This window comes from Phascolarctos cinereus, unplaced genomic scaffold (genome assembly GCF_003287225.1).
Source record: "Phascolarctos cinereus isolate Bilbo 61053 unplaced genomic scaffold, phaCin_HiC Scaffold_4;HRSCAF=312, whole genome shotgun sequence".
Classification (NCBI taxonomy): Eukaryota; Metazoa; Chordata; class Mammalia; order Diprotodontia; family Phascolarctidae; genus Phascolarctos; species Phascolarctos cinereus.
In genome coordinates this window covers 375,933,147-375,948,552 of record NW_027555847.1, presented here as the reverse complement: position 1 = coordinate 375,948,552, position 15,406 = coordinate 375,933,147, and the positions used below count along the sequence as shown (strand labels likewise).

The 15,406-nt window shown below is 41.3% G+C and overlaps 1 protein-coding gene and 1 long non-coding RNA gene across 5 annotated transcripts in view; one reads left to right on the top strand and one right to left on the bottom strand.

Moving 5' to 3' along the window:
* The window catches only part of SMAD2 (SMAD family member 2), a 97,564-nt gene extending 82,799 nt beyond the window's left edge, over positions 1-14,765 (bottom strand). For 2 of the 4 annotated variants that reach the window (XM_020985803.2, XM_078153271.1), the window contains exon 1: positions 14,068-14,377. The gene's annotated coding sequence lies outside the window, so the exon portion shown is untranslated. Of the gene's footprint in view, positions 1-13,560; positions 13,839-14,067; positions 14,378-14,747 lie in introns of those variants that run through there. The other 2 variants (XM_078153270.1, XM_020985805.2) reach the window with 2 other exon arrangements.
* The window catches only part of LOC110207983 (uncharacterized), a 136,568-nt gene continuing 135,654 nt past the window's right edge, over positions 14,493-15,406 (top strand). The window contains exon 1 of the long non-coding RNA XR_002324381.2: positions 14,493-14,983. This is a non-coding gene — a long non-coding RNA (uncharacterized LOC110207983). The remainder of the gene's footprint in view (positions 14,984-15,406) is intronic.

Genomic DNA, 15,406 nt, shown 5'->3' with positions numbered 1-15,406 from the left:
TGATAGATTGTGATTTGTGAGTCGGGGCAGCTCCGCTGACCAGCAGTGACATCTTTGAAAGGTTTCTTGACTGGAGACTGTGCGGCAAATACAAAAGAGACGGGACTCCAAGCGTGATGCAAAACGGAGTCAACTTTATTAGAGCACAGCAGGCAGTTTAAATCTTTGACTCATGGGAACATATCCCAATGTAACAGCGGACAAAACAACAAAATTTACATATCTTTACCAACAGGCAACACCAAGAATTTTTCTCATACGAATACCAATCAAAGTATCAATAAGCACATCTCTTTGCAACATTATCCTGGCCGTGTCCTTCTCCCGTGCTGTTCCCGTGAAAACACCATGTACTTCTTCTTCCTGGAATGTCCCAATACTTGATACATGAACTAGCAATACTTGATACATAAGCTAGCAATACTTGATACATATTTCTGCTAGAGCTGACTGTGCTTGAGCTAGCAACATTGTTTATGGTTGAGTTTGACTAGCCGATCTTCTTTCTGAGGAGTGGAGAACCAATCCAGGCCAAGGAGCAGGCTCCTCACCTGAGAAAACTTATACAGCCATCAGGGTCAGAGTCCTACTCACCTGTGGTCCTCTACAATAGATGTTATGAACATGAATGACACAGAGGATGATGGTGCCCTCAACAGAAAGAGGGAAGTTTGACAAATAGAGATTGGGAAGTTATCAACTATGTTTTGGGCTGTTGAGTACTAGAAGGCAAAAGGATATTTAGGAGGTGTCTAGCAGGAAGTTGGAATTGCAGGAATGATTAGAGTAGGATATACAGATTTGGAAGATAACTGTCTACGGATGATAATGGATTCCAGAGCTGATAAGATCAAGAAAAGTTAGATGTGTATTCAGCAAGGAAAGATGGCCAAGGAATAAGCCTTGAAGGACTGCCATGCTTAAGGGATGGGAAATGGATATAATCTAAGAAAAGAGACTGGAGAAGGTGAAACAGGCAGGGAAAAAAGAGGAAGAGAACAGTATAGAAGGCAATAAAGAAGGAGGTGACGCCACCACTGTTAACAACTGGGGAAAAGTGAATTCCCTCACTGTTACCACGTCAAAGAACTTCAGGTTCTTACTGCTTTAGGGAGTGTCTCTACCCACTCTGCCCTCAATGTAGTAACACTGAAGCCCTCCATTCTTATTCAAAGCCTGAGTGCATATTCGGCTTCCACTAAGAAGAAAGCTCTTGCCCTAGTACCTGCTGCTGCTCCTAGGAATTCTCTCTCATCAATAAAAAAGAGGGTGGGAATCTTACCCTCATTTTGGTTAAGGTCTAAGTTTAGAGAGGCCTCCTTGCCCTGCAATCCACTGTCTCAAAACATACTACCTACTTTGGAAGCTGTCCCTGTTCTGGCAGAGGAAAGCAGGGGTCTCTCAAAACAAAAAAGTTCTTGTCCCAGCACCTTTTCCTCCCTTTTCTAGCACAGGTCGTAGAAGATGAAGGTTCTAAACCTGGCTCCTCTAAGGAAAGTATTTTAGAAGTCTAATGGTTTCAAAAGTATGAGGAAGCTGCCTTCTACTCTGCCCAAGTGTTACCATTAACAAAACTGAAGCCTTTCTTACCACTAAGTGCTCAGTTACTGGATTTGAAATTTTTGTTCCAGAATCCATTAGGATGTATGGAGACAGGCCCTCCTCCACTAGTTTCACTGAACCACCTGGACAAACCAATACCTTGGCCCTCAATAATCATCAAGCATCCCAGACACAGGGGTGATAAGACCAGCATTTCTCTGACATAGCCAATTTCCTCGCACCTACAGCATAGAAGACAGAGCTGCTGCCCCAGGACCTGATCGACCCCAATGAAACTTCCTTCCCCACCCTCTTCCCACCACCATCCAGCCAACTTGGGGAAGATCTAAGACAAAGCTACTCCTGGGGCTTGACTAGCCTTGACTCTCTAAAGCAACTTTTTTATCATCTTTTGTTGTTGTGCAGTTGTGTCTGACTCTTTTCGATCCTGCGAACTCACAGATGCCAATACTGCCTATGGGGTTTTCTTGGCAAGGACACTAGAGTGGTTTGCCATTTCCTTCTCCACTGGATTAAGGAAAACAGAGTGACTTGTGCAGGGTGACACAGCTAGCATCTGAGGCTAGATTTGAACTGAGGTCTTCCTGACTCCGGACCCAATGCTCTAAGCTGCCTCCTCCTGATCTTCTCAAGGCATAAAAAGTCCCAGTCATGTGTAATCTAGGTTGACTAGATGGATTTCTGAAGCCTACTCCTCTTAGTCAGGAAAGTTGGGTTCAAAAACCACTTCAGATGCTTAAAATTTGATGACAAGCCATTTACTTAACCTATAAAAGCCATTAGACTTTTTTGGGGTTTTTTTTTTTGGTAAAAATGAGATTATCTGAATTTACACGAAATTGTAAAGTTTTTGCACAAAGAAAATCAATGCAGAGAAAAGGCTTTCCAGAATGACTGTACCAATTCAAAAAAAAAATTTAACCACCTACATCCAACGGCTTTTCCTCAATCTTCTTTTTTCTTTACTTCTCAAAAGATGTTATCATTGATTTCATGGATACTCTCTCTTCTTGGGTTTCCTTTGCACTAGTTCCCTGGTCTCTCCTCTGAGCTCCAGGCCTGATCACTAACTGCCTCTTGAATATCCCTGTCCCTGTAAACATATCTACAACAAAATCATTACCTTCCCTCAAACCCATCTTACCTTTAAAATTATCAGTTTCTGTTGAGGGTACCACCACCTACATCCTTACATAGGTAGGCAATCTCAGTGTCATCCTTAACTTTTCCCTCTCCTTTACATCTCTCAGCCAATCACATAACAAGTCTTGTCAATTCTACTGCTATAATAACTCCAGCATTCATTCCCTTCCCTTCCCCCACACAGCATCTATAGGCCCTCATTATCTTCCACCTGGTTAATTTTAACTGCCATTTCATTAGCTTTCTTCTAGTATTCCTCCTCTTCAATTCCTCTTCATAAAATTTCCAAACCTTTCTTCCTAAAACACAAGTCTAATCATTTCAGTCCCCTGCTCAAAAACCTTCGCTGGTTCCCTACTGCTTCAGGGATAACAAATGAATGAATAAACAGTACGAGCTAAGCATGAGGGACACAAACAGAAAATTCAGACTGTCCCTATTCTCAAGGAGCTCACATTCTAACAGGAAGGCTCAGGAAGGATGGAAAGGTACAAGTGCCCACAGGATACAAGAGCAGCTAGATGTGAAGGGACCAAGCCTGTAAGCTCTGCTGTTAAGGGAGGCTGACTGATAGACTACTTGAGTTAGGGGAGGGCCATCAACTTGCCTAAAAGGGGACAAACTGGACCAGTAAAGTGCAGTGATCACTGTAGTTCTGGCCTAGATGAAATAGGGAAACCCAGTCTCAAAAAAAAAAAAGATACAGTAGCAAGACAGGTGGTAAGGCTATATAATCTTATCATTCTGCCTACCTACCAAGAACAGTATGACTCTCAGAATTTAGTTACTGAAGGAAAAAGCAAAGCACTCCTTCACTGTGGGCTTTATCTCCTAACAACTATAAATGGGTCTAGAAGTGCAGTACCAGCTCCCACTATCTCACCACTCCTCCCTTCCATCTCCACAGCCCCAAACTTTATTATAACAAACCCATTCATTTAGTGTCATATAAACCTAAGAATACTTATTTCAGTCAGAGGAGGGAAAATAGGAAATCATGCAAAGCTCCAAAGTTCCCTGTAACCAACTAGGAATAATTAGTCTAATTTACCAAAAATTTGAGGTTCAATATGTAAGGCAAAGAAATAAAACTATAATATACAAATACCCATACTACAGGAGATTATATAGAAAAGGCCACATTTTTTTCTTTCTACTAAAGGTGACTTTATTTACTACCGTATTGTATCAAGAAATAGGCTTCACAATCTAAAAATGATGTGTAGAACTTCAATAGGGTTCCAAACAGATAAAAATAGAAACTCTTCACCTTGGCATTTAAAGTTCATCACTAGAACTAGCTGCTACAGGTACAGGGTCCTCCCCCTGCCCTAGCCCATTAACAGGCAACACAAAAGCATTGCCTCAATACCCAGTTCCACCAAAGAATGTCCACTGTCACCTAGATGCTGACTCCCAGGTCTGTATCTATGCTGGAAATATTCCAGAGGCCTATTCCATTCTAACCTTCAACTCCCTATCATCTAGAGCAGAGCTGTATCTAACCTGCCACTACTACTCAGGTCCTCCATACATTCCAATTTGCCTTATTAATATTCCTTGCAGGGGGCAGCTAGGTGGCACAGTGGATAGAGCACTGGCCCTGAAGTCAGGAGGACCTGAGTTCAAATCCAGCCTCAGACATTTGACACTTCCTAGCTGTGTGACTCCGAGCAAGTCACAACCCTACTGCCTGGCCAAAAAAAACCCAAAACAAAACACAAATTAATATTCCTTGCGTAACTACCTTGCCTTTCCATCAGCCATGAACATTAACTCTCTTATGTGTGGTCTTCTCTCATTAGAATGTGACCTCCTTAAGAGCAGACTGGCTTGATTTTGTTTGTGTATTCAGTGCTTACAGTGAGAGCTTACTAAATGCTCTCCCATTTCATCTCCTCCCAATCTTTTTTTCAAGCTTATTTCAAATCATCATCCTTTATGTCCTTTATGTTGATTTGTTGACTATGTGCCAGCTAAATTGGCTGACTTGCTGTTTCCTGAACTCAGTATCATACTTGAACGCACCCCTGTGCTTTTGTCCAGGCTATCCCAAGGCTAGAAATGCCTTTCTTCCTTACCTTTGCCTCTTAGAATCCCTAACTTCCTTCAAGGCCGATTCAGTTGCCTCCTTCAATGGAAAGCTCTTATGTACAGATCACAACCATCTGTTTAGACCCCTTCCAGTAAAAGGCAAGCTCCTGGAAGGGAGGGACTATTTTTCATTTTGTCTTTGCAGCCTCAGCTTCTAGCAAAATGGCACTTAAGTGCTTTAGAGGAAGCCAGAAGCTGCAGTGGATAGAGCACTGGGAAGATCTGAGTTCAAATTCACCCTTAGCAGTGTAACCTTGGCAGAGTAAGTTACCTTTTTTGCCTCAGTTTCCTTATTTGTAAAATGGGGATCATTAACAAGACCCAGGGATATTGTGAGGATCAAATCAGATAATTGTAAAAGCAATTAGTACACTCCTGGCACATAATAAGCACTATATAAATGTTAGCTAGTATTATTATTGGATTGGGTGGACTGAATTGGATGACTGCTAAGATCTCTACTAGCTCAAAATCCTCAAATTTAAAAATAATACTCAAATTTTCAGGATATATTAAACATATTAAAAAAAATTCATGCCAACAATAAGCACACTGTCCTAGAAGTACAAACAGAAATATAGAAATAAAAACTCTCTAATAATTTCTATGATGTATCTGCAGGGTTTTAAGAAGACAATTTCAAAACTTACAGACCAAAATTAAATGGCTTAATACTACTGAAAACTAAGAATAGATATGGTAGAAAGGTAAAATAACTGGACTAGTACTTATTTCAACACTATTCCAGGCTCCACTAGACCTTTCCAATCAACCAGTAAATTCATAAACATTTAGTAGGAGCCAACTGTGAGTAGAACACTGGGCTATTTTCAGGGGGAAATACAAAGCTTCTAGCTTGCTGTTGCAAAAAATATTAGCTGTACTTGTAGTTGATAATCTCTAAGTCAGTAGAAAGCATTAGATAAGCAGATTTATCAATTCTTACTTCAGGCTTTTCACTATGGGGTGGGGAGGTAAAAGTGGGAGGGGAAGGGTGGAGAATATCAACTGGAAACCAAAGTGGGACTCAAGCAGAACCACAGGCAATTTTTTAGTAAAACAAAAATAAATATAAAAGCTTTGGTCAGGAAAAAATAAGTCATGACTTGTTAGAATCTTATCTTAGTTTGTTTTTAGACTAATTTTAAGTGACTCAGTGATTCTACATTTTTTTTCCTGGTCAGTGTTAAGTCTTTCTATCACTATTATTTGTAGTGTCAAATGTTTCAGAGATAACAGGACATATGGGAAAATATATGAATTTGAAGTCAGGGAAGCTGCAGTCAAACTGGGGCTCTATTAATTACTGTTCCTATGACCCTGGACTAATCCCTTAACCTTTCAGAGGCTATTTCCTCACCTACAAAATGTAAATAATGCTGGCAAAACCTAAATCTTACAAGGTTGTTGTGAGAATGCACTTTGCAAAGATTAAATGTGAATTATCAATAACACCTACTATTGTCCAAAAATTACAAGGATGATAAAAATAATTGTTATCAGTAGCCCATATAAACCCAGCATCAATCTGCATAAATAATCTCAGTTGTGACATTTTAGAACGGTAGGATTTTAGAGAAGGAAAGGACCCAAGAGTTTACTAGTTCTATGGCCAATGGGCAAGTCACCACTTCCAAGTCTCCTTTTTCTTTTCTGTACAATGGACATAATACTACTTGCATGACTACTCTCAACAAGTGAAAGCACTTTATAAACTGTAAAGCACTAGAAAATGCGGCATTATTAATGAAGCAATCAATATTCCATAGGGCAAATAAGCTTCTGTTTTTAACTACTAAACTCCCACATTTCAACCACTTCTTTTTCCAAATGTCTCTAACAACTGGCTCCCTTCAAATTCTCTTCTGAGTAAGCCCAGGTAAGGTCCTCAGGACGATACAACTTTCACATGCAGGTAAGCAGTCTGAAATGCAAGTAGGTGGTGCTGCCAGGCCTGGAATAAGAAAGTCACATGATCTGACCTTAGACAAGAGCCGTGGGACCCTGGGCAAGTCACTTAACCTGGTTTAGTTTTCTCATCTGTAAAATGAGAAATGGCAAACCACTCCAGTATCTCTGCCAAGAAGGTCCCAAATGGGGTCACCAAGAATTGGACAAAACTGAAAAACAACTGAACAAGTAGTTTAAAGGAATCCTTAAAAGTAAAAGGACCTCTTTTTAAACATCAAATAATTTGGCAGATCCCCAAATTATATTAGCTACTGTATTAGGATATCTTGAACGAAGAAACAAACAACAAAAAAGCCAACAAAAAAACAATGAATTCATTAACTTTTAAATGAATCTGTAATTTATTACTCCCATAAAATATCATTTACATACATTTGAAAAATAGTAATATGCATGTAGAAGATTTTCAGTCTTCAGACAGTATGGATGCATATTTATGGATTCAAAGACCACTTGCAAAACTCTGTTCCCATATATTAGTAACATCTAGCTTATAAGAAACTCTGACAAGAGAAAGGATGATATGGAGATGTGTGCTAGACCAATTTGGATAAGGAAAACATTCACCGTATTATATACAAGCCACCTCTTGTCCAAAAATCTTTAACAGCTCCTCAGCTGTTGACTGTCCGAACTCCTCAGCCCTCCAAAACAGTTTCAACCTATGTTCTCAACATTATCAAATACTATCTCCCCTTCTATACTCTAGGCTCCAGTGAAACTAGGTTAACCACCATTTCCAGAATTTATCTAACCCTTTTCCACTAGTATACCTTTGCTGAAGTTATACAGATACCCCCTATTACTCTTCTCACTCCTTATAGAAATCCTTTTAGACTTTTCACTTTCTGCCTTCCAGCTAAAAGCACTTTGTACCTCTTCTATGAAGATTCTCTATTCTAATTTGTATTATATTTATGTACTTGTCTTTACAACAAGAATTTAAGTTCCTTTAGAACAAATTACCATCTTATTCATAAAAAGATTCTCCTATTGTATAATCAACACAGTGACTTCTCTGTAGTGAATGCATAATGAACATTTTTTAAATTATCTAGTGGATAAAGAGATGTAGGAAGAATTCAAAGGCATGAATCCCTGTCCATGTAAGTTCAGGTCTGGACTTGTTTAGTATATACTTTTTCTCCCAGGGGCTGACCATATGAGTCAATTTTATCATACATGTACAAGAAATTTTAAAAATATATGAAAGGATTCTAACTCATAAAGGCTGTGTGTGACATAGGTCAACTGCATTTTTTTTCCTGTGGAACTAGATTAAGAGTTCTTAGTGTGATACAATGGCAACCCGCAAGGCAGTATAAGAAACTTTTTAGCAACAAAGGGCATGCACAAGTGTCTTAGCACAGAGCAGAAAGTACCTACTAGTGATTACAAATAATAAATACAGCAAAACTTTGGCTGTCCAGAACCCTTAGGGAATAAGCTATTCTAGAGAGCAGCATTTCCCAGAAAGCTGGGGTTTAAGCACCAAAGCTGAAATCATCTGTTTGGGATGGAAATCTTATTCAAGTGTTATTATATACTTCTCAATCTTCACCTTCTTTAAAATGACTACCCTACATTGGCCTTCTCTTGATGACCTTGCCATTATCATGAACATCAATTATATGAAACTATACTACAATGATACTCTTGAGAGCCTGAACTATTAAAGGACTGCTTGAGTTCTGTCTGCTTTGTAGTTCTTTGGTCTCTTCCTTATATAGGCTATCACTGTCATTTTTATTAATCCCTATGTTTAGCAATTCTCAGTTTCACTGGCTCATATATTTAAAGCATGAAAGTCACCTACTCCAACCCCTTGTTTTACAGATGATGAAACTGTAGCCCAGAGAAGTTAAGTGGTTGTCCCAGCCAGGATATGAACCCAGGTTCTCTGTCTCCAAACACAGCCCTCTCATCTCATACCACAATCTGCCTGCTTTAACTTGGAAACTAGGCAACAATGCTTCCTAGACTTGTGTATAAAGAAAGAAAATGGTGCAGCTAGGTAGCACATGGAGAGAGCACTGGCCCTGGAGTCAGAAGGACCTGAGTTCAAATGTGACCTCAGACACATAAACAAACACTCAGTAGCTGTTTGACTCTGGGCAAGTCACTTAACCCCAACTGCCCTGCCAAAAAAGAAAAAGGAAAAAAAAAAAAGAAAATAACTCTAGGTCATGGCTTGAGGGATGTCTCTTTTAAGTATATGAAGGTAAGTGCATGGACTTTGTCACATCCTTTTTATTGGTTTAAAGTCCTTCTGCTTACTTATAGAGATGTTCTAGGTGGGGGAAGAGTAATAATAGCTGTGTTGAAACCAAGTGAGGTGTAATTGCATTTGATTTGAAAGGGTTGGTTGGTGTCCTTCGTTATGGAAGAAAAATCTAATTTTATACAAAAGGTTTTGGGTTTTTTTTTAATTTGTCTCTGAACCTTTGCAAAAACCTCTGAACTCTTGCAAAAACTACCTTAAATTTTATTATCTTTCCCCTCCTTAGACAACTTTCTATGAAGGGACTTGTGGGCAGGGAATTATCAAATTTGGCAGTAAAAACGTTTCTCTGTTCAACAACAAGCAGATCCCTGAAAAGTTGACTGTAACAATTTAAGCAAATCATATTGTTTTCCAAGTGACTTCCCTTATAAAACTGGAGAAGTGTTCCCCCAGAAAACACAATGATGATTCCAGCTGATACTGTGAGAAAATATGCACACCTGATACAGACATCTCCTGCTTAGTGATGAACTCAGTGACAGCCAAGAATAATAAGGGAAGCAAGTGTTGGCAGGCAAATACCAGGGCAATGAATGTGGTATATATTCATTTGCAGGTTGGCAGAATTCCCTTAATGTAAATCTTCAATGAATATATAATAAATTAATTTTCTGCTTTTCTAATTCCATTGTGGCAAAAATACAAATGGTCTAAGTCTGTATTTTTATTAAGGCAGCTTTCTAGGGTTTAAATCAATTGTTACATCTCAGTCTTAAGCTTTTCCTCACAAAAAAGTGAGAGAACCCTCTTACTCTGGTTTTCCTCATCAGGACTAAGCCCAAAGAACTTGAGAAAACAGGCAAAGTCTCCCTACATTCTAACCAAAATGCTCTAGTAGTATGGATCAAGTTCCATCTGTCAGAATGTTATGTCAAAAATCAAAATTCAACATGCTCCCAATGAAAAAGCACAAAGAAACCTTTGGGAACTAAATGCCAAAACTGAAAGTATTTATAAAATTAAAAAATGCACTAATAGCTCAGTAGATTATTCAAAGCTAAACTGAGTTGCTTTTCAGCTCCCATTTTTCCCCTCTCAAGGAAAAAAAGGAAGGACTTTTAACAAAATGATTCTTACATTCAGTTTCAGCATTTAAAATTCTTGGAACTTACATATTTATATGACAAAAATTTTTAAAAATTTCATCTTTAAGTGATAACACTTTACTTTTTGGTCATGTTAAAGATCTGTGCTGGAATGTGTTACGAAAGCATGAAGCCACTCCTATTGCTCCACTTACAGTTTAATGCACATGCAGAACTTCTGTCAAACTGTTAATAAAACAAAAATATTCAATGTTTTTTCTAAAAATCAAAAACTGTTTCATGAAAGTTAGAGATTGTACATAAGTCTAAATCCCCCATATTCCTGCAATAGTTTGAGTAACAACTAAAAACAAGGTTATAAAATCTAACCAACAACCTATACCTACTATATGTAAGGCACTATAACAGACACTGAAGATAATAAGGTATAAAAGACTGAATTCCATCTAATAAGTAATATTTATAACTGGAAAGATGGCCATCATGTTTAGGTACACAGGCCATTTAACAATTATTAAATATTCCATCTTTATTTCATTTATTCCATATATATATATATATATATATATATATATATATATATATATATATATATATATATATTTATTTATTCATGGGGGTCGGGGGAGTGTTTCATGTCACCCTGACAGACTGTAAGCTTAAGAATGGGATTAATTTCATTGTTTGTATGAGTTTCCCCATCATCTAGCATAGTATCTGGCACATCGTGAGAACTTAAATACTTACTGATTTATAATTTTTTGAGAGCTCGGTTCAGATCACAGCTTTGCTATTTAAACATCTCTGGGTCTCAGTTTTTTCATCAGTAAAATGAAAGGATTCTAGTTCTAAATCCTATGAATCTTTAATCACTAAAATTGAAAACAATGTACTCTGAGAACAAGTGGAACACTCTTACCCTAAAGGAAGAAGGGAGGGGAACTTGAAAAAGGGAGCAGAATGAAAAGAAGGCTGTAGAACAGTACAGTTTGTCTGCAATAGAATACAGGAAAGAAAGTTGTATGGTAAGTGGTCTGGAGCCAGTTTATAGAGGGCCTTAAATGTCAGGATCAGGCGTTTATACTTTATTCAGTAGACAATGCAGATGCACTGAAGCTTTTGGGGCAGAGTTTGGCACTGGGAAAATTAATGGGAAAGACAGATTACAAACAGACTGAAGGCAAGAAGGCCAGTGAAGAGACTGTAAGAAAAGTCTAATGGGACCTCTAAGCAAAGGAGTTGTTCAAAGTGCAGTAGAAAAACGTAGAGGATAGATGCAAGAGATACAATGCCAAGGTAGAATCAGTAAGACAGCAACCAATTGTGTTAAAACTGGGAGAAATGGGTGACTGAAGTTAAATGCCTACAGTATTAAGAAGATGGTTGGTGCCATCTACAGAAATACAGAAGTTAAGAAGCAGGAGGAAGTTCAATTATGGAAATGTTAGGTTTCAGGAGCTGGCAGGATAATAGCAGACAGGGAAAAAAATGGGGTTTCCTACACCATTTTAGAAAAAAATGGAAATCTATGCTAAAATATGATCAACTAAAAAGGGTTTCTTAAATATCCTAGCTTTAAAAATACACAACAAAGCATGATTCATATTTCAGAATGTTTCCCTTACACTTTCTTCTCTTTTGACTTATAGATATCAATCACCTTATTCGATGAACTATGAAAATTTCATAAATTCAGATTTTAAAATTTCCTAACCCCACCCCAGAAAGTTCACAAAACTTCCAAGGTAAAGGAGAGAATGACTATATGGTGCAGTGAAAAGGGTAATGAGTTACAATACTAAGTGCCACTTAGTACTCATGCAATCAAGTCACAAGTTTCTAGGCCTCAGTTTCCACATCTATGGAAGTAAAGGGCTGGACTCAATTACCTCTAACATCGGTTTCTTTCAGGGCTAAACTTAACTACGATGCCATTCAACTACTGCCCTTCACACTTTTTTTTAAAAGACAGACTGGGAAGAAAGAATAAAAAATGTAGTTGGTAGCTAAACTATTTCCACACTTAATAGGCTTAAGTAACTAAAACACTACTCTTCTCTTTTCTTCTCTTTCTGAAATCAGAGGGAGGGGAGAGATTGAATTACTTCCAGTCCAAGTTTGTTGTCAAATTGGGATTCTTGAAATTAAGTAAAATAAAATTAGCACTGCACTTTTTTTTAAATCCAAGATTCACTGGTAAATGTGGGTAGCAATTATCTTTTCAACTAATTTAAAAATTATTTGCTTTTTAAAGTACACGTGAAAGATTTTGGCATATACAGTATATGGTACTTATATACATGTTGCATGCATACATATACACACATACATATATACATACACAAATATACAACATTTGTATATACAGAAGATACAGGGTTTGATAGGAGGAAGGAAAGAATATCGACTTTTGGAGTCAAAAGACCTGGGGTTCAAGTCCCATTTCTGGTGCCTAGTACCTCTTCGAACTTGGGTAAGTCACTTAGCCTCTATGGGACTCAGTTACCTCATCTATAAAATGAAGGGGTTGAACTAGATGGGCCTCTTATGTTCCTTTCCGGTTGCTCTAAGTGTGTCACAATTCGTAAAACAAGTTCATTTTCATCTACCCAAAACCCAGACACTGATCTTTTTTTAAGGTAGTGAGGAGAGAGGGGAGGCAGGAATAGCAACAAAACCAGTTAAATGGTTCCCTTTGTTTGAGATCAATGGAATAACTACTAAATCAAAGATTAAAAGGTACATACCAGGCTTAATAAACTACCTTATTCACCAGAAGAGAATATGATTAAAGTGACAAATTACAGAATCATGCTGCAAGCTTCCCAAATCAGCATGCTTTTTGTACAGTAACTTTCAAAAACAGTAACTTTCAAGAGTGGACCCAAAAAGAATCATTTCTACGGTAAATATATGCGTAGGTCTAAAAAAGATTAGCTAGAAAAGGGACAAAAAATTCCAAGTATAACATCACAAAACCAATTTTATAATAGATAATGAAATAAAGGAAACTAAAAAGCAGTCCTTGCCACCACCACCACCACCACCACCACCACTACTGCTGCTACTACTACGACGACGACGACTATTACTACTAGAACATTACCCCCACCCCAAAACCCCCTCCCCAGCTTTAAACACCGTCTAGATGTATTACGAGTAAAGCAGCATAATGGACAGAAAGGGCCCCAGACTCGACAGGGCAATGGCCCCAAGCTGCGGAAGATGCCTTCGGCCCCTTCCCATCGCACCCCAGGGCGCTTTAATCACTAGTTTCTGCCTGGCCCGGCCGGTTCTCGGTATCAATCACACTCCACACAGGCGCCCCCCACCACGCACCCCGAGCAGAGGAGACGAGCACAGACTAGAGCACAACACAGACACATTTCCGAGCCCCCCCCCCACCGGGAATTATCCGAGGTGGGGGTTGGGAGACCGGGGTGGGGGGGTGCATGTTACCTCGACGGAGGCGGCGGCCCCTCCGGGGCAGGATCGGGGGCCTCGGACCTTTTTGTTCCTTCCTCTTTGGAATGGGATGGAGGGGTCGGGGGAAGAAGGGAAGGAGGCAGGGGAGGAGGAGGGGGAGTGGAAATGGTCGATTTAAGGCGGAACTGAAAACACTCTCCCCTCCGCCCCTCCCCCAGAGGAGGGAGAGTCCCGAGGCGAAGAGGAGCCGGACCAGCGGGCCGTGGGGGGCTGGGGGACAGCAGGTTGGGGAGGGGTCGGGGAAGCGGGGGAAGAGGAGCCACCGCCCGGTCCGCCCACACCGGAGGGGAGGAGAAAATAGGGGAGGGCGTGGGGCCGTGCGTGTCCCGCCGCTCGCCCCTCCTCCCCTCCCTCACGCGCGAGCCCGCAGACACACAAACACGCACACACACACGCACACGCGCGCGCACACACACACGCACACATAACACAAACCGGCCCGCGCGGTTTCCCTGCCCCCACCGCCGCCCTGCCACCTACCGCTGCCGCGCAGCGAACCACCCTGCCGGCTGCTCGCTCACTCGGCTCTCGCAGGCTTAGATACCCTAGCTGCCGCTGTTGCTGCTGCTCCTGCACCGCCGCGGCCGTGCGGGTAAAACCCGCCTCCAACCTCGGGTCCCGGGCCCCGACGATTCGTCGGGACAGCCCCGGGGCTGGCACCCTGCCGCCTGCTGATTGGCGCCCCCGCCCGCCCGTTAGGGCGTGAGGAACGCGCCGGCCGTGAGGAGCGCTCCGCGCGCTCAGAGATATGGTGGGGGGGCGGGGAGCGGGGGAAGGGAGCTCAAGTGCGCAGGGGAGAGAGAGTTACGGACTAACACCTTCTTTGCTTTTTCCTCTTCGCCACTCCCTCCTAACCCACCCGATCTGATCGACAGCTACCACAACGAATCAGAGATTGCCAAGGTCGGGGTGTGCGCGGAGCGTCGGGAGCCCTGAATTGGACGGGAAACGTCGCTCGCTGATGGATCCCGCCTCCCCCGTAGAACGTGAGGTGGTGCGGGGGAGGGGTCAGAAAGGCAGCGGTTTCGGTTGATTCCTCTCGCCCGCTTATACAGGAGATTCACTGGAAGTGGGGGCTGGGGGAGGGGGGAAAGACAGGATCTATCTAAACATGCAGTAACCTGCCGCGTAGGGAAAATAATCCCCGCAAAAGTACTTACCCATGTTTGTACCCCACCCAGTGTGCCTCAGCCCAGCTGGCTTTCCGCCCCTTCCCCTGGTCATCATCCCCTTCACACTCACTAAGTGGCCACAGGGTGGAGCTAGTTTAGGGGACTATCCCTCTCCCTTCCGATAGGGATTTAATCCACCCCCAGGGGAGGGAAAACAAGGAAGGCAAAGAGGTGACGAGAGCTCCCAGCCCCATCACCCCCGGAGACAAATGGGACCGAGAAAAGTAAGGGGGCGTGGTTAAAAAGCCGGGAGGGTCTTGCATGTAAATAAGGAGGCGGGGATAAAATCACCTCCGAAAGCAAATTAGGTTGGTCTAGAGGGGCGGGGCCCAATCAGAATGGGGGTCCTGGTGCGGGGCTGTGTCAGCTGTACAGGTGAAATGTTGCAGCCATCATAGGTTCGTTGGATTTATGATGGAGGGGACCTCAGAGTCCACCAGATCCAGTCCTCTTATTTTTCACAGGAGGAAACTGAGGTCCAGAGAGGGGAAAGGTCTGGTCCAAGTTCAAGTAGGGAGTAAATCACACAGCTGGTATTAGAACCCAGCTAGGGCTCATTCTGCTTACCACACTGCCTTCATTCTTTCAAAAGTAATCCCGCCTCCTCCTCCTCTTCTTCCTTCACCACCTTGGCTAGTATTATATCA